Genomic DNA, 16023 nt, shown 5'->3' with positions numbered 1-16023 from the left:
GCTGTCAGTTTGTCAGACCTGCTCAGGGAATAGGAGCAATGGTTTGTTCAGGAAACATGTCCAAAGAGAGCTGAGTCCTGAGCCTTGATCTTGAGACTGCCAGGGGGGCTTGTCTTTGTTCATCAATCCAGTGAGCTGGTTTCCTTGCTGACTTTATTCAGAGCAGCCCACGATGATATTTATTTATTTATTCATTTATTTATGTATCTATTCATTCATTCATTTATTTTGAGTAAGAGAGTGCTTGCTGGTGTTGCAGTAGCTGGATGTGTTGGGCTTACAGATATTAGTTGAATGGCTGGAGAGAGGGCCAAATATCACCTTCAAGGCCACGGAGGGTGCCAGGCTCAGGCCAAGCCCTGAGACTTGAATAGTTTGCTGTCAGCCATCTGGCAAACCATGCTTGAGGGTTTGGACAGAGCAGGGGAGCTGGCAGAACACTTGTTGCCCGATCATCCCACTGAGACCCACCAGCTCAAGCCCTCCCAGAGCCAGTTTCATGCCTTTCACTGTATCGAGGACCTGTGCTTTTATGTCTTCACAGTGTTGCATCTGTGGCACCAATGGCCACAGGGCAGACAGAATGGCCCAACACCCCAGGCCATGCCTACGACTGATGGCAGCAGCCTGAGCCTATCGCACGTTGTCCACTGGTGTTGGTGACTTTCTTGCAGCAGAAGGCCCGAGGACCAAGGTAAGCATGACATGAATTGGAAGCACGAGCTGACGATTGTCGGGTCTTGGTGGTGCTGCGAGGTGTGCCCATTCGTGCCTCCAGACCAGTCTGCACCTGCCTGTAGCAGACTTAGGTCCTCAAGGTGCTCCTGCCTTCCATGCATGGACCAATTGCAACCTCCCTTTCCCTGATGGGGCACGTCTGGGCAGTTCTCGCACTCCCCAACACCCACCCTGGCTTGAGAGGAGACCTACCTCTGAAAGTCTCTGGGCCAGGCCACTCCAGCGTGCTTGGATCGATGATGATTCCCAGTCAATCATTCCTTGGAAAAGCTGAACAAAATGAGTGAAAACTCAGTACCACCGCTCTCATCGAGACTGAGGTCCTGCACCTGGGTCACCCAGGTCTTCTGGTAGTTGGATACGGGTATGCCAACCACTCCCCTGCTCCTGCCCAACTCCAGCAGTGGCATAGCATCTCTTAGAGTGAAGTCCTGTGGGGAAGGCTTAGTGCACTTTGACATTTGCATTAGCAAGAGAGAGGTTTGCAGGTGCCAGTAGCCCTGGCTGTCAGTTTGTCAGACCTGCTCAGGGAATAGGAGCAATGGTTTGTTCAGGGAACATGTCCAAAGAGAGCTGAGTCCTGAGCCTTGATCTTGAGACTGCCAGGGGGGCTTGTCTTTGTTCATCAATCCAGTGAGCTGGTTTCCTTGCTGACTTTATTCAGAGCAGCCTCTGATGATATTTATTTATTTATTCATTTATTTATGTATCTATTCATTCATTCATTTATTTTGAGTAAGAGAGTGCTTGCTGGTGTTGCAGTAGCTGGATGTGTTGGGCTTACAGATATTAGTTGAATCGCTGCAGAAAGGGCCAAATATCACCTTCAAGGCCACGGAGGGTGCCAGGCTCAGGCCAAGCCCTGAGACTTGAATAGTTTGCTGTCAGCCATCTGGCAAACCATGCTTGAGGGTTTGGACAGAGCAGGGGAGCTGGCAGAACACTTGTTGCCCGATCATCCCACTGAGACCCACCAGCTCAAGCCCTCCCAGAGCCAGTTTCATGGTTCCCACTGTAACGATGGCGTGTACTTTTATGTCTTCACAGTGTTGCATCTGTGGCACACATGGCCACAGGGCAGACAGAATGGCCCAACACCCCAGGCCATGCCTAGGGCTGATGGCAGCAGCCTGAGCCTATTGCACTGTTGCCCACTGGTGTTGGTGACTTTTTTGCAGCAGAAGGCCCGAGGACCCAGGTAAGCATGACATGAATTGGAAGCACGAGCTGACGATTGTCGGGTCTTGGTGGTGCTGCGAGGTGTGCCCATTCGTGCCTCCAGACCAGTCTGCACCTGCCTGTAGCAGACTTTGGTCCTCAAGGTGCTCCTGCCTTCCATGCATGGACCCATTGCAACCTCCCTTTCCCTGATGGGGCACGTCTGGGCAGTTCTCGCACTCCCCAACACCCACCCTGGCTTGAGAGGAGACCTACCTCTGAAAGTCTCTGGGCCAGGCCACTCCAGCGTGCTTGGATCGATGATGATTCCCAGTCAATCATTCCTTGGAAAAGCTGAACAAAATGAGTGAAAACTCAGTACCACCGCTCTCATCGAGACTGAGGTCCTGCACCTTGGGTCACCCAGGTCCTCTTGTAGTTGGATACGGGAATGCCAACCACTCCCCTTCTCCTGCCCACCTCCAGCTGTGGCATAGCATCTCTTAGAGTGAAGTCCTGTGGGGAAGGCTTAGTGCACTTTGACATTTGCATTAGCAAGAGAGAGGTTTGCAGGTGCCAGTAGCCCTGGCTGTCAGTTTGTCAGACCTGCTCAGGGAATAGGAGGCATGGTTTGCTCAGGGAACATGTCCAAAGAGAGCTGAGTCCTGAGCCTTGATCTTGAGACTGCCAGTTGGGCGTGTCCTTGTTCATCAATCCAGTGAGCTGGTTTCCGGGCTGACTTTATTCAGAGCAGCCTCCGATGATATTTTTTTATTTATTCATTTACTTATGTATCTATCCATTCATTCATTTATTTTGAGTAAGAGAGTGCTTGCTGGTGTTGCAGTAGCTGGATGTGTTGGGCTTACAGATATTAGTTGAATGGCTGCAGAGAGGGCCAAATATCACCTTCAAGGCCACGGAGGGTGCCAGGCTCAGGCCAAGCCCTGAGACTTGAATAGTTTGCTGTCAGCCATCTGGCAAACCATGCTTGAGGGTTTGGACAGAGCAGGGGAGCTGGCAGAACACTTGTTGCCCGATCATCCCACTGAGACCCACCAGCTCAAGCCATCCCAGAGCCAGTTTCATGCCTTTCACTGTATCGAGGGCCTGTGCTTTTATGTCTTCACAGTGTTGCATCTGTGGCACCAATGGCCACAGCGCAGACAGAATGGCCCAACAGCCCAGGCCATGCCTACGACTGATGGCAGCAGCCTGAGCCTATTGCACTGTTGTCCACTGGTGTTGGTGACTTTCTTGCAGCAGAAGGCCCGAGGACCAAGGTAAGCATGACATGAATTGGAAGCACGAGCTGACCATTGTCGGGTCTTGGTGGTGCTGCGAGGTGTGCCCATTCGTGCCTCCAGACCAGTCTGCACCTGCTTGTAGCAGACTTAGGTCCTCAAGGTGCTCCTGCCTTCCATGCATGGACCAATTGCAACCTCCCTTTCCCAGATGGGGCACGTCTGGGCAGTTCTCGCACTCCCCAACACCCACCCTGGCTTGAGAGGAGACCTACCTCTGAAAGTCTCTGGGCCAGGCCACTCCAGCGTGCTTGGATCGATGATGATTCCCAGTCAATCATTCCTTGGAAAAGTTGAACAAAATGAGTGAAAACTCAGTACCACCGCTCTCATCGAGACTGAGGTCCTGCACCTTGGGTCACCCAGGTCTTCTGGTAGTTGGATACGGGTATGCCAACCACTCCTGCCCAACTCCAGCAGTGGCATAGCATCTCTTAGAGTGAAGTCCTGTGGGGAAGGCTTAGTGCACTTTGACATTTGCATTAGCAAGAGAGAGGTTTGCAGGTGCCAGTAGCCCTGGCTGTCAGTTTGTCAGACCTGCTCAGGGAATAGGAGCAATGGTTTGTTCAGGGAACATGTCCAAAGAGAGCTGAGTCCTGAGCCTTGATCTTGAGACTGCCAGGTGGGCTTGTCTTTGTTCATCAATCCAGTGAGCTGGTTTCTTGCTGACTTTATTCAGAGCAGCCCACGATGATATTTATTTATTTATTCATTTATTTATGTATCTATTCATTCATTCATTTATTTTGAGTAAGAGAGTGCTTGCTGGTGTTGCAGTAGCTGGATGTGTTGGGCTTACAGATATTAGTTGAATGGCTGCAGAGAGGGCCAAATATCACCTTCAAGGCCACGGAGGGTGCCAGGCTCAAGCCAAGCCCTGAGACTTGAATAGTTTGCTGTCAGCCATCTGGCAAACCATGCTTGAGGGTTTGGACAGAGCAGGGGAGCTGGCAGAACACTTGTTGCCTGATCATCCCACTGAGACCCACCAGCTCAAGCCCTCCCAGAGCCAGTTTCATGCCTTTCACTGTATCGAGGGCCTGTGCTTTTATGTCTTCACAGTGTTGCATCTGTGGCACCAATGGCCACAGCGCAGACAGAATGGCCCAACACCCCAGGCCTTGCCTAGGGCTGATGGCAGCAGCCTGAGCCTATCGCACTGTTGCCCACTGGTGTTGGTGACTTGCAGCAGAAGGCCCGAGGACCAAGGTAAGCATGACATGAATTGGAAGCACGAGCTGACCATTGTCGGGTCTTGGTGGTGCTGCGAGGTGTGCCCATTCGTGCCTCCAGACCAGTCTGCACCTGCCTGTAGCAGACTTAGGTCCTCAAGGTGCTCCTGCCTTCCATGCATGGACCCATTGCAACCTCCCTTTCCCAGATGGGGCACGTCTGGGCAGTTCTGGCACTCCCCAACACCCACCCTGGATTGAGAGGAGACCTACCTCTGAAAGTCTCTGGGCCAGGCCACTCCAGCGTGCTTGGATCGATGATGATTCCCAGTCAATCATTCCTTGGAAAAGCTGAACAAAATGAGTGAAAACTCAGTACCACCGCTCTCATCGAGACTGAGGTCCTGCACCTTGGGTCACCCAGGTCTTCTGGTAGTTGGATACGGGTATGCCAACCACTCCTGCCCAACTCCAGCAGTGGCATAGCATCTCTTAGAGTGTAGTCCTGTGGGGAAGGCTTAGTGCACTTTGACATTTGCATTAGCAAGAGAGAGGTTTGCAGGTGCCAGTAGCCCTGGCTGTCAGTTTGTCAGACCTGCTCAGGGAATAGGAGCAATGGTTTGTTCAGGGAACATGTCCAAAGAGAGCTGAGTCCTGAGCCTTGATCTTGAGACTGCCAGGGGGCTTGTCTTTGTTCATCAATCCAGTGAGCTGGTTTCCTTGCTGACTTTATTCAGAGCAGCCCACGATGATATTTATTTATTTATTCATTTATTTATGTATCTATTCATTCATTCATTTATTTTGAGTAAGAGAGTGCTTGCTGGTGTTGCAGGAGCTGGATGTGTTGGTCTTACAGATATTAGTTGAATGGCTGCATAGAGGGCCAAATATCACCTTCAAGGCCACGGAGGGTGCCAGGCTCAGGCCAAGCCCTGAGACTTGAATAGTTTGCTGTCAGCCATCTGGCAAACCATGCTTGAGGGTTTGGACAGAGCAGGGGAGCTGGCAGAACACTTTTTGCCCGATCATCCCACTGAGACCCACCAGCTCAAGCCCTCCCAGAGCCAGTTTCATGGCTCCCACTGTAACGAGGGCCTGTGCTTTTATGTCTTCACAGTGTTGCATCTGTGGCATGCACGGCCACAGGGCAGAGAGAATGGCCCAACACCCCAGGCCATGCCTACGGCTGATGGCAGCAGCCTGAGCCCATTGCACTGTTGTCCACTGGTGTTGGTGACTTTCTTGCAGCAGAAGGCCCGAGGACCAAGGTAAGCATGACATGAATTGGAAGCACGAGCTGACGATTGTCGGGTCTTGGTGGTGCTGCGAGGTGTGCCTATTCGTGCCTCCAGACCAGTCTGCACCTGCCTGTAGCAGACTTAGGTCCTCAACGTGCTCCTGCCTTCCATGCATGGACCCATTGCAACCTCCCTTTCCCAGATGGGGCACGTCTGGGCAGTTCTCGCACTCCCCAACACCCACCCTGGCTTGAGAGGAGACCTACCTCTGAAAGTCTCTGGGCCAGGCCACTCCAGGGTGCTTGGATCGTTGATGATTCCCAGTCAATCATTCCTTGGAAAAGCTGAACAAAATGAGTGAAAACTCAGTACCACCGCTCTCATCGAGACTGAGGTCCTGCACCTTGGGTCACCCAGGTCCTCTGGTAGTTGGATACGGGAATGCTAACCACTCCCCTGCTCCTGCCCACCTCCAGCAGTGGCATAGCATCTCTTAGAGTGAAGTCCTGTGGGGAAGGCTTAATGCACTTTGACATTTACATTAGCAAGAGAGTGGTTTGCAGGTGCCATTATCCCTGGCTGTCAGTTTGTCAGACCTGCTCAGGGAATAGGAGGCATGGTTTGCTCAGGGAACATGTCAAAAGAGAGCTGAGTCCTGAGCCTTGATCTTGAGACTGCCAGTTGGGCGTGTCCTTGTTCATCAATCCAGTGAGCTGGTTTCCGGGCTGACTTTATTCAGAGCAGCCTCCGATGATATTTATTTATTTATTCATTTATTTATGTATCTATCCATTCATTCATTTATTTTGAGTAAGAGAGTGCTTGCTGGTGTTGCAGTAGCTGGATGTTGTGGGCTTACAGATAGCAGTTGTGGCTGCAGAGAGGGCCACATATCACCTTCATGGCCACAGAGGGTTCCAGGCTCAGGCCAAGCCCTGAGACTTGAATAGTTTGCTGTCAGCCATCTGGCAAACCATGCTTGAGGGTTTGGACAGAGCAGGGGAGCTGGCAGAACACTTGTTGCCCGATCATCCCACTGAGACCCACCAGCGCAAGCCCTCCCAGAGCCAGTTTCATGCCTCCGTCTGTAACGAGGGCCTCTGCTTTTATGTATTCACAGTGTTGCATCTGTGGCACCAATGGCCACAGGGCAGACAGAATGGCCCAACAACGGAGGCCATGCCTACGGCTGATGGCAGCAGCCTGAGCCTATCGCACTCTTGCCCACTGGTGTTGGTGACTTGCAGCAGAAGGCCCGAGGACCAAGGTAAGCATGACATGAATTGGAAGCACGAGCTGACGATTGTCGGGTCTTGGTGGTGCTGCGAGGTGTGCCCATTCGTGACTCCAGACCAGTCTGCACCTGCCTGTAGCAGACTTAGGTCCTCAAGGTGCTCCTGCCTTCCATGCATGGACCAATTGCAACCTCCCTTTCCCAGATGGGGCACGTCTGGGCAGTTCTCGCACTCCCCAACACCCACCCTGGCTTGAGAGGAGACCTACCTCTGAAAGTCTCTGGGCCAGGCCACTCCAGCGTGCTTGGATCGATGATGATTCCCAGTCAATCATTCCTTGGAAAAGCTGAACAAAATGAGTGAAAACTCAGTACCACCGCTCTCATCGAGACTGAGGTCCTGCACCTTGGGTCACCCAGGTCTTCTGGTAGTTGGATACGGGTATGCCAACCACTCCCCTGCTCCTGCCCACCTCCAGCAGTGGCATAGCATCTCTTAGAGTGAAGTCCTGTGGGGAAGGCTTAGTGCACTTTGACATTTGCATTAGCAAGAGAGAGGTTTGCAGGTGCCAGTAGCCCTGGCTGTCAGTTTGTCAGACCTGCTCAGGGAATAGGAGCAATGGTTTGCTCAGGGAACATGTCCAAAGAGAGCTGAGTCCTGAGCCTTGATCTTGAGACTGCCAGGTGGGCTTGTCTTTGTTCATCAATCCAGTGAGCTGGTTTCCTTGCTGACTTTATTCAGAGCAGCCTCTGATGATATTTATTTATTTATTCATTTATTTATGTATCTATTCATTCATTCATTTATTTTGAGTAAGAGAGTGCTTGCTGGTGTTGCAGTAGCTGGATGTGTTGGGCTTACAGATATTAGTTGAATGGCTGGAGAGAGGGCCAAATATCACCTTCAAGGCCACGGAGGGTGCCAGGCTCAGGCCAAGCCCTGAGACTTGAATAGTTTGCTGTCAGCCATCTGGCAAACCATGCTTGAGGGTTTGGACAGAGCAGGGGAGCTGGCAGAACACTTGTTGCCCGATCATCCCACTGAGACCCACCAGCTCAAGCCCTAACAGAGCCAGTTTCATGGTTCCCACTGTAACGATGGCCTGTACTTTTATGTCTTCACAGTGTTGCATCTGTGGCACACATGGCCACAGGGGAAACAGAATGGCCCAACACCCCAGGCCATGCCTAGGGCTGATGGCAGCAGCCTGAGCCTATTGCACTGTTGCCCACTGGTGTTGGTGACTTTTTTGCAGCAGAAGGCCCGAGGACCCAGGTAAGCATGACATGAATTGGAAGCACGAGCTGACGATTGTCGGGTCTTGGTGGTGCTGCGAGGTGTGCCCATTCGTGCCTCCAGACCAGTCTGCACCTGCCTGTAGCAGACTTTGGTCCTCAAGGTGCTCCTGCCTTCCATGCATGGACCCATTGCAACCTCCCTTTCCCTGATGGGGCACGTCTGGGCAGTTCTCGCACTCCCCAACACCCACCCTGGCTTGAGAGGAGACCTACCTCTGAAAGTCTCTGGGCCAGGCCACTCCAGCGTGCTTGGATCGATGATGATTCCCAGTCAATCATTCCTTGGAAAAGCTGAACAAAATGAGTGAAAACTCAGTACCACCGCTCTCATCGAGACTGAGGTCCTGCACCTTGGGTCACCCAGGTCCTCTTGTAGTTGGATACGGGAATGCCAACCACTCCCCTTCTCCTGCCCACCTCCAGCTGTGGCATAGCATCTCTTAGAGTGAAGTCCTGTGGGGAAGGCTTAGTGCACTTTGACATTTGCATTAGCAAGAGAGAGGTTTGCAGGTGCCAGTAGCCCTGGCTGTCAGTTTGTCAGACCTGCTCAGGGAATAGGAGGCATGGTTTGCTCAGGGAACATGTCCAAAGAGAGCTGAGTCCTGAGCCTTGATCTTGAGACTGCCAGTTGGGCGTGTCCTTGTTCATCAATCCAGTGAGCTGGTTTCCGGGCTGACTTTATTCAGAGCAGCCTCCGATGATATTTTTTTATTTATTCATTTACTTATGTATCTATCCATTCATTCATTTATTTTGAGTAAGAGAGTGCTTGCTGGTGTTTCAGTAGCTGGATGTGTTGGGCTTACAGATATTAGTTGAATGGCTGCAGAGAGGGCCAAATATCACCTTCAAGGCCACGGAGGGTGCCAGGCTCAGGCCAAGCCCTGAGACTTGAATAGTTTGCTGTCAGCCATCTGGCAAACCATGCTTGAGGGTTTGGACAGAGCAGGGGAGCTGGCAGAACACTTGTTGCCCGATCATCCCACTGAGACCCACCAGCTCAAGCCATCCCAGAGCCAGTTTCATGCCTTTCACTGTATCGAGGGCCTGTGCTTTTATGTATTCACAGTGTTGCATCTGTGGCACCAATGGCCACAGCGCAGACAGAATGGCCCAACAGCCCAGGCCATGCCTACGACTGATGGCAGCAGCCTGAGCCTATTGCACTGTTGTCCACTGGTGTTGGTGACTTTCTTGCAGCAGAAGGCCCGAGGACCAAGGTAAGCATGACATGAATTGGAAGCACGAGCTGACCATTGTCGGGTCTTGGTGGTGCTGCGAGGTGTGCCCATTCGTGCCTCCAGACCAGTCTGCACCTGCTTGTAGCAGACTTAGGTCCTCAAGGTGCTCCTGCCTTCCATGCATGGACCAATTGCAACCTCCCTTTCCCAGATGGGGCACGTCTGGGCAGTTCTCGCACTCCCCAACACCCACCCTGGCTTGAGAGGAGACCTACCTCTGAAAGTCTCTGGGCCAGGCCACTCCAGCGTGCTTGGATCGATGATGATTCCCAGTCAATCATTCCTTGGAAAAGTTGAACAAAATGAGTGAAAACTCAGTACCACCGCTCTCATCGAGACTGAGGTCCTGCACCTTGGGTCACCCAGGTCTTCTGGTAGTTGGATACGGGTATGCCAACCACTCCTGCCCAACTCCAGCAGTGGCATAGCATCTCTTAGAGTGAAGTCCTGTAGGGAAGGCTTAGTGCACTTTGACATTTGCATTAGCAAGAGAGAGGTTTGCAGGTGCCAGTAGCCCTGGCTGTCAGTTTGTCAGACCTGCTCAGGGAATAGGAGGCATGGTTTGCTCAGGGAACATGTCCAAAGAGAGCTGAGTGCTGAGCCTTGATCTTGAGACTGCCAGTTGGGCGTGTCCGTGTTCATCAATCCAGTGAGCTGGTTTCCGGGCTGACGTTATTCAGAGCAGCCTCCGATGATATTTATTTATTTATTCATTTATTTATGTATCTATCCATTCATTCATTTATTTTGAGTAAGAGAGTGCTTGCTGGTGTTGCAGTAGCTGGATGTGTTGGGCTTACAGATATTAGTTGAATGGCTGCAGAGAGGGCCAAATATCACCTTCAAGGCCACGGAGGGTGCCAGGCTCAGGCCAAGCCCTGAGACTTGAATAGTTTGCTGTCAGCCATCTGGCAAACCATGCTTGAGGGTTTGGACAGAGCAGGGGAGCTGGCAGAACACTTTTTGCCCCATCATCTCACTGAGACCCACCAGCTCAAACCCTCCCAGAGCCAGTTTCATGGCTCCCACTGTAACGAGGGCCTGTGCTTTTATGTCTTCACAGTGTTGCATCTGTGGCACGCACGGCCACAGGGCAGAGAGAATGGCCCAACACCCCAGGCCATGCCTACGGCTGATGGCAGCAGCCTGAGCCTATCGCACTGTTGTCCACTGGTGTTGGTGACGTGCTTGCAGCAGAAGGCCCGAGGACCAAGGTAAGCATGACATGAATTGGAAGCACGAGCTGACGATTGTCGGGTCTTGGTGGTTCTGTGACTTGTGCCCATTCGTGCCTCCAGAACAGTCTGCACCTTCCTGTAGCAGACTTAGGTCCTCAAGGTGCTCCTGCCTTCAATGCATGGACCCATTGCAACCTAACTTTCCCAGATGGGGCACGTCTGGGCAGTTCTCTCACACCCCAACACCCACCCTGGCTTGAGAGGAGACCTACCTCTGAAAGTCTCTGGTCCAGGCCACTCCAGGGTGCTTGGATCGATGATGATTCCCAATCAATCATTCCTTGGAAAAGGTGAACAAAATGAGTGAAAACTCAGTACCACCGCTCTCATCGAGACTGAGTTCCTGCACCTTGGGTCACTCAGGTCCTCTGGTAGTTGGATACGGGAATGCCAACCACTCCCCTGCTCCTGCCCACCTCCAGCAGTGGCATAGCATCTCTTAGAGTGAAGTCCTGTGGGGAAGGCTTAGTTCACTTTGACATTTGCATTAGCAAGGAAGAGGTTTGCAGGTGCCAGTAGCCCTGGCTGTCAGTATGTCAGACCTGCTCAGGGAATAGGAGCAATGGTTTGCTCAGGGAACATGTCCAAAGAGAGCTGAGTCCTGAGCCTTGATCTTGAGACTGCCAGGTGGGCTTGTCTTTGTTCATCAATCCAGTGAGCTGGTTTCCTTGCTGACTTTATTCAGAGCAGACTCCGATGATATTTATTTATTTATTCATTTATTTATGTATCTATTCATTCATTCATTTATTATGAGTAAGAGAGTGCTTGCTGGTGTTGCAGTAGCTGGATGTGTTGGGCTTATAGATATTAGTGGAATGGCTGCAGAGAGGGCCAAATATCACCATCAAGGCCACGGAGGGTGCCAGGCTCAGGCCAAGCCCTGAGACTTGAATAGTTTGCTGTCAGCCATCTGGCAAACCATGCTTGAGGGTTTGGACAGAGCAGGGGAGCTGGCAGAACACTTGTTGCCCGATCATCCCACTGAGACCCACCAGCTCAAGCCCTCCCAGAGCCAGTTTCATGGCTCCCACTGTAACGAGGGCCTGTACTTTTATGTCTTCACAGTGTTGCATCTGTGGCACACATGGCCACAGGGCAGACAGAATGGCCCAACACCCCAGGCGATGCCTAGGGCTGATGGCAGCAGCCTGAGCCTATTGCACTGTTGCTCACTGGTGTTGGTGACTTGTTTGCAGCAGAAGGCCCGAGGACCCTGGTAAGCAAGACTTGAATTGGAAGCACGAGCTGACGATTGTCGGGTCTTGGTGGTGCTGCGAGGTGTGCCCATTCGTGTCTCCAGACCAGTCTGCATCTGCATGTAGCAGACTTTGGTCCTCAAGGTGCTCCCGCCTTCCATGCATGGACCCATTGCAACCTCCCTTTCCCAGATGGGGCACGTCTGGGCAGTTCTCGCACTCCCCAACACCCACCCTGGCTTGAGAGGAGACCTACCTCTGAAAGTCTCTGTGCGAGGCCACTCCAGCGTGCTTGGATCGATGATGATTCCCAGTCAATCATTCCTTGGAAAAGCTGAACAAAATGAGTGAAAACTCAGTACCACCACTCTCATCGAGACTGAGGTCCTGCACCTTGGGTCGCACAGGTCCTCTTGTAGTTGGATACGGGAATGCCAACCACTCCCCTGCTCCTGCCCACCTCCAGCAGTGGCATAGTATCTCTTAGAGTGAAGTCCTGTGTTGAAGGCTTACTGCACTTTGACATTTGCATTAGCAAGAGAGAGGTTTGCAGGTGCCATTAGCCCTGGCTGTCAGTTTGTCAGACTTGCTCAGGGAATAGGAGGCATGGTTTGACAGGGAACATGTCCAAAGAGAGCTGAGTCCTGAGCCTTGATCTTGAGACTGCCAGGTGGGCTTGTCTTTGTTCATCAATCCAGTGAGCTGGTTTCCGTGCTGACTTTATTCAGAGCAGCCTCCGATGATATTTATTTATTTATTCATTTATTTATGTATCTATTCATTCATTCATTTATTTTGAGTAAGAGAGTGCTTGCTGGTGTTGCAGTAGCTGGATGTGTTGGGATTACAGATTTAGTTGAATGGCTGCAGAGAGGGCCAAATATCACCTTCAAGGCCACGGAGGGTGCCAGGCTCAGGCCAAGCCCTGAGACTTGAATAGTTTGCTGTCAGCCATCTGGCAAACCATGCTTGAGGGTTTGGACAGAGCAGGGGAGCTGGCAGAACACTTGTTGCCCGATCATCCCACTGAGACCCACCAGCTCAAACCCTCCCAGAGCCAGTTTCATGGCTCCCACTCTAACGAGGGCCTGTGCTTTTATGTCTTCACAGTGTTGCATCTGTGGCACGCACGGCCACAGGGCAGAGAGAATGGCCCAACACCCCAGGCCATGCCTACGGCTGATGGCAGCAGCCTGAGCCTATCGCACTGTTGTCCACTGGTGTTGGTGACGTGCTTGCAGCAGAAGGCCCGAGGACCAAGGTAAGCATGACATGAATTGGAAGCACGAGCTGACGATTGTCGGGTCTTGGTGGTTCTGTGACTTGTGCCCATTCGTGCCTCCAGAACAGTCTGCACCTGCCTATAGCAGACTTAAGTCCTCAAGGTGCTCCTGCCTTCCATGCATGGACCCATTGCAACCTCCCTTTCCCAGATGGGGCACGTCTGGGCAGTTCTCACACACCCCAACACCCACCCTGGCTTGAGAGGAGACCTACCTCTGAAAGTCTCTGGGCCAGGCCACTCCAGGGTGCTTGGATCGATGATGATTCCCAATCAATCATTCCTTGGAAAAGGTGAACAAAATGAGTGAAAACTCAGTACCACCGCTCTCATCGAGACTGAGTTCCTGCACCTTGGGTCACTCAGGTCCTCTGGTAGTTGGATACGTGAATGCCAACCACTCCCCTGCTCCTGCCCACCTCCAGCCGTGGCATAGCATCTCTTAGAGTGAAGTCCTGTGGAGAAGGCTTAGTGCACTTTGACATTTGCATTAGCAAGAGAGAGGTTTGCAGGTGCCAGCAGCTCTGGCTTTCAGTTTGTCAGACCTGCACAGGGAATAGGAGGCATGGTTTGCTCAGGGAACATGTCAAAAGAGAGCTGAGTCCTGAGCCTTGATCTTGAGACTGCCAGGTGGGCGTGTCCTTGTTCATCAATCCAGTGAGCTGGTTTCCGGGCTGACTTTATTCAGAGCAGCCTCCGATGATATTTATTTATTTATTCATTTATTTATGTATCTATCCATTCATTCATTTATATTGAGTAAGAGAGTGCTTGCTGGTGTTGCAGTAGCTGGATGTTTTGGGCTTACAGATAGCAGTTGTGGCTGCAGAGAGGGCCAAATATCACCTTCATGGCCACAGAGGGTGCCAGGCTCAGGCCAAGCCCTGAGACTTGAATAGTTTGCTGTTAGCCATCTGGCAAACCATGCTTGAGGGTTTGGACAGATCAGGGGAGCTGGCAGAACACTTGTTGCCCGACCATCCCACTGAGACCAACCAGCGCAAGCCCTCCCAGAGCCAGTTTCATGCCTCCCACTGTAACGATGGCCTTTGCTTTTATGTATTCACAGTGTTGCATCTGTGGCACCAATGGCCACAGGGCAGAGAGAATGGCCCAACACCCCAGGCCATGCCTACGGCTGATGGCAGCAGCCTGGGTCTATCGCACTGTTCCCCACTGGTGTTGCTGACGTGCAGCAGAAGGCCCGAGGACCAAGGTAAGCATGACATGAATTGGAAGCACGAGCTGACGATTGTCGGGTCTTGGTGGTGCTGCGAGGTGTGCCCATTCGTGCCTCCAGACCAGTCTGCACCTGCCTGTAGCAGACTTAGGTCCTCAAGGTGCTCCTGCCTTCCATGCATGGACCCATTGCAACATCCCTTTCCCAGATGGGGCACGTCTGGGCAGTTCTCGCACTCCCCAACACCCACCCTGGCTTGAGAGGAGACCTACCTCTGAAAGTCTCTGGGCCAGGCCACTCCAGCGTGCTTGGATCGATGATGATTCCCAGTCAATCATTCCTTGGAAAAGCTTAAAAAAAGGAGTGAAAACTCAGTACCACCGCTCTCATCGAGACTGAGGTCCTGCACCTTGGGTCACCCAGGTCTTCTGGTAGTTGGATTCGGGTATGCCAACCACTCCCCTGCTCCTGCCCACCTCCAGCAGTGGCATAGCATCTCTTAGAGTGAAGTCCTGTGGGGAAGGCTTATTGCACTTTGACATTTGCATTAGCAAGAGAGAGGTTTGCAGGTGCCAGTAGCCCTGGCTGTCAGTTTGTCAGACCTGCTCAGGGAATAGGAGCAATGGTTTGCTCAGGGAACATGTCCAAAGAGAGCTGAGTCCTGAGCCTTGATCTTGAGATTGCCAGGTGGGCTTGTCTTTGTTCATCAATCCAGTGAGCTGGTTTCCTTGCTGACTTTATTCAGAGCAGCCTCCGATGATATTTAATTATTTATTCATTTATTTATGTATCTATTCATTTATTCATTTATTTTGAGTAAGAGAGTGCTTGCTGGTGTTGCAGTAGCTGGATGTGTTGGGCTTACAGATATTAGTTGAATGGCTCAGAGAGGGCCAAATATCACCTTCAAGGCCACGGAGGGTGCCAGGCTCAGGCCAAGCCCTGAGACTTGAATAGTTTGCTGTCAGCCATCTGGCAAACCATGCTTGAGGGTTTGGACAGAGCAGGGGAGCTGGCAGAACACTTGTTGCCCGATCATCCCACTGAGACCCACCAGCACAAGCCCTCCCAGAGCCAGTTTCATGGCTCCCACTGTAACGAGAGCCTGTGCTTTTATGTCTTCACAGTGTTGCATCTGTGGCACGCACGGCCACAGGGCAGAGAGAATGGCCCAACACCCCAGGCCATGCCTACGGCTGATGACAGCAGCCTGAGCCTATCGCACTGTTGTCCACTGGTGTTGGTGACTTGCTTGCAGCAGAAGGCCCGAGGACCAAGGTAAGCATGACATGAATTGGAAGCACGAGCTGAATATTGTCGGGTCTTGGTGGTGCTTCGACTTGTGCCCATTCGTGCCTCCAGACCAGTCTGCACCTGCCTGTAGCAGACTTAGGTCCTCAAGGTGCTCGTGCTTTCCATGCATGGACCCATTGCAACCTCCCGTTCCCAGATGGGGCATGTCTGGGCAGTTATTGCACGCCCCAACACCCACCCTGGCTTGAGAGGAGACCTACCTCTGAAAGTCTCTGGGCCAGGCCACTCCAGTGTGCTTGGATCGATGATGATTCCCAGTCAATCATTCCTTGGAAAAGCTGAACAAAATGAGTGAAAACTCAGTACCACCGCTGTCATCGAGACTGAGGTCCTGCACCTTGGGTCACCCAGGTCCTCTGGTAGTTGGATATGGGAATGCCAACCACTCCCCTGCTCCTGCCCACCTCCAGCAGTGGCATAGCA

General features: G+C 52.1%; 2 long non-coding RNA genes and 13 other non-coding genes across 16 annotated transcripts in view; all 15 read left to right on the top strand.

The window, feature by feature from the left end:
* The first annotated feature begins 968 nt into the window (after nt 1–968).
* Nucleotides 969–1062, top strand: LOC121454025. The gene has a single exon (XR_005975152.1). It is a non-coding gene; the product is annotated as a small nucleolar RNA SNORD116 (small nucleolar RNA).
* A 1148-nt stretch (nt 1063–2210) lies between these two features.
* On the top strand, nt 2211–2304 carry LOC121454012. The gene has a single exon (XR_005975150.1). It is a non-coding gene; the product is annotated as a small nucleolar RNA SNORD116 (small nucleolar RNA).
* A 1149-nt stretch (nt 2305–3453) lies between these two features.
* Nucleotides 3454–3547, top strand: LOC121454800. The gene has a single exon (XR_005975326.1). It is a non-coding gene; the product is annotated as a small nucleolar RNA SNORD116 (small nucleolar RNA).
* A 1136-nt stretch (nt 3548–4683) lies between these two features.
* On the top strand, nt 4684–4777 carry LOC121454009. The gene has a single exon (XR_005975147.1). It is a non-coding gene; the product is annotated as a small nucleolar RNA SNORD116 (small nucleolar RNA).
* Nucleotides 4778–5917: 1140 nt separating this feature from the next.
* Nucleotides 5918–6011, top strand: LOC121454853. Its single transcript, XR_005975365.1, has one exon. It is a non-coding gene; the product is annotated as a small nucleolar RNA SNORD116 (small nucleolar RNA).
* Nucleotides 6012–7154: 1143 nt separating this feature from the next.
* Nucleotides 7155–7248, top strand: LOC121454005. The gene has a single exon (XR_005975145.1). It is a non-coding gene; the product is annotated as a small nucleolar RNA SNORD116 (small nucleolar RNA).
* Nucleotides 7158–9228, top strand: LOC121455060. Its single transcript, XR_005975427.1, has 3 exons — nt 7158–7289; nt 7973–8123; nt 9216–9228. It is a non-coding gene; the product is annotated as an uncharacterized LOC121455060 (long non-coding RNA).
* On the top strand, nt 8398–8491 carry LOC121454004. The gene has a single exon (XR_005975144.1). It is a non-coding gene; the product is annotated as a small nucleolar RNA SNORD116 (small nucleolar RNA).
* Nucleotides 9229–9640: 412 nt separating the features above from the next.
* LOC121454796 lies at nt 9641–9734 on the top strand. Its single transcript, XR_005975325.1, has one exon. It is a non-coding gene; the product is annotated as a small nucleolar RNA SNORD116 (small nucleolar RNA).
* Nucleotides 9735–10875: 1141 nt separating this feature from the next.
* Nucleotides 10876–10969, top strand: LOC121454890. Its single transcript, XR_005975373.1, has one exon. It is a non-coding gene; the product is annotated as a small nucleolar RNA SNORD116 (small nucleolar RNA).
* A 1149-nt stretch (nt 10970–12118) lies between these two features.
* LOC121453981 lies at nt 12119–12212 on the top strand. Its single transcript, XR_005975139.1, has one exon. It is a non-coding gene; the product is annotated as a small nucleolar RNA SNORD116 (small nucleolar RNA).
* A 1147-nt stretch (nt 12213–13359) lies between these two features.
* On the top strand, nt 13360–13453 carry LOC121454882. Its single transcript, XR_005975372.1, has one exon. It is a non-coding gene; the product is annotated as a small nucleolar RNA SNORD116 (small nucleolar RNA).
* A 1143-nt stretch (nt 13454–14596) lies between these two features.
* Nucleotides 14597–14690, top strand: LOC121454924. The gene has a single exon (XR_005975382.1). It is a non-coding gene; the product is annotated as a small nucleolar RNA SNORD116 (small nucleolar RNA).
* An 847-nt stretch (nt 14691–15537) lies between these two features.
* LOC121451984 overlaps nt 15538–16023 on the top strand; it is a 102863-nt gene continuing 102377 nt past the window's right edge. For both annotated transcript variants that reach the window (XR_005974761.1, XR_005974762.1), the window contains exon 1: nt 15538–15564. This is a non-coding gene — a long non-coding RNA (uncharacterized LOC121451984). The remainder of the gene's footprint in view (nt 15565–16023) is intronic.
* Nucleotides 15839–15932, top strand: LOC121454820. Its single transcript, XR_005975343.1, has one exon. It is a non-coding gene; the product is annotated as a small nucleolar RNA SNORD116 (small nucleolar RNA).

Source organism: Microtus oregoni, unplaced genomic scaffold, assembly GCF_018167655.1.
Source record: "Microtus oregoni isolate MIOR12 unplaced genomic scaffold, Mior012 000000F_ref0000247, whole genome shotgun sequence".
In the NCBI taxonomy this organism is placed as follows: Eukaryota; Metazoa; Chordata; class Mammalia; order Rodentia; family Cricetidae; genus Microtus; species Microtus oregoni.
The sequence above is the reverse complement of the archived record's forward strand: the minus strand, read 5'-3'. Positions and strand labels throughout refer to the sequence as shown.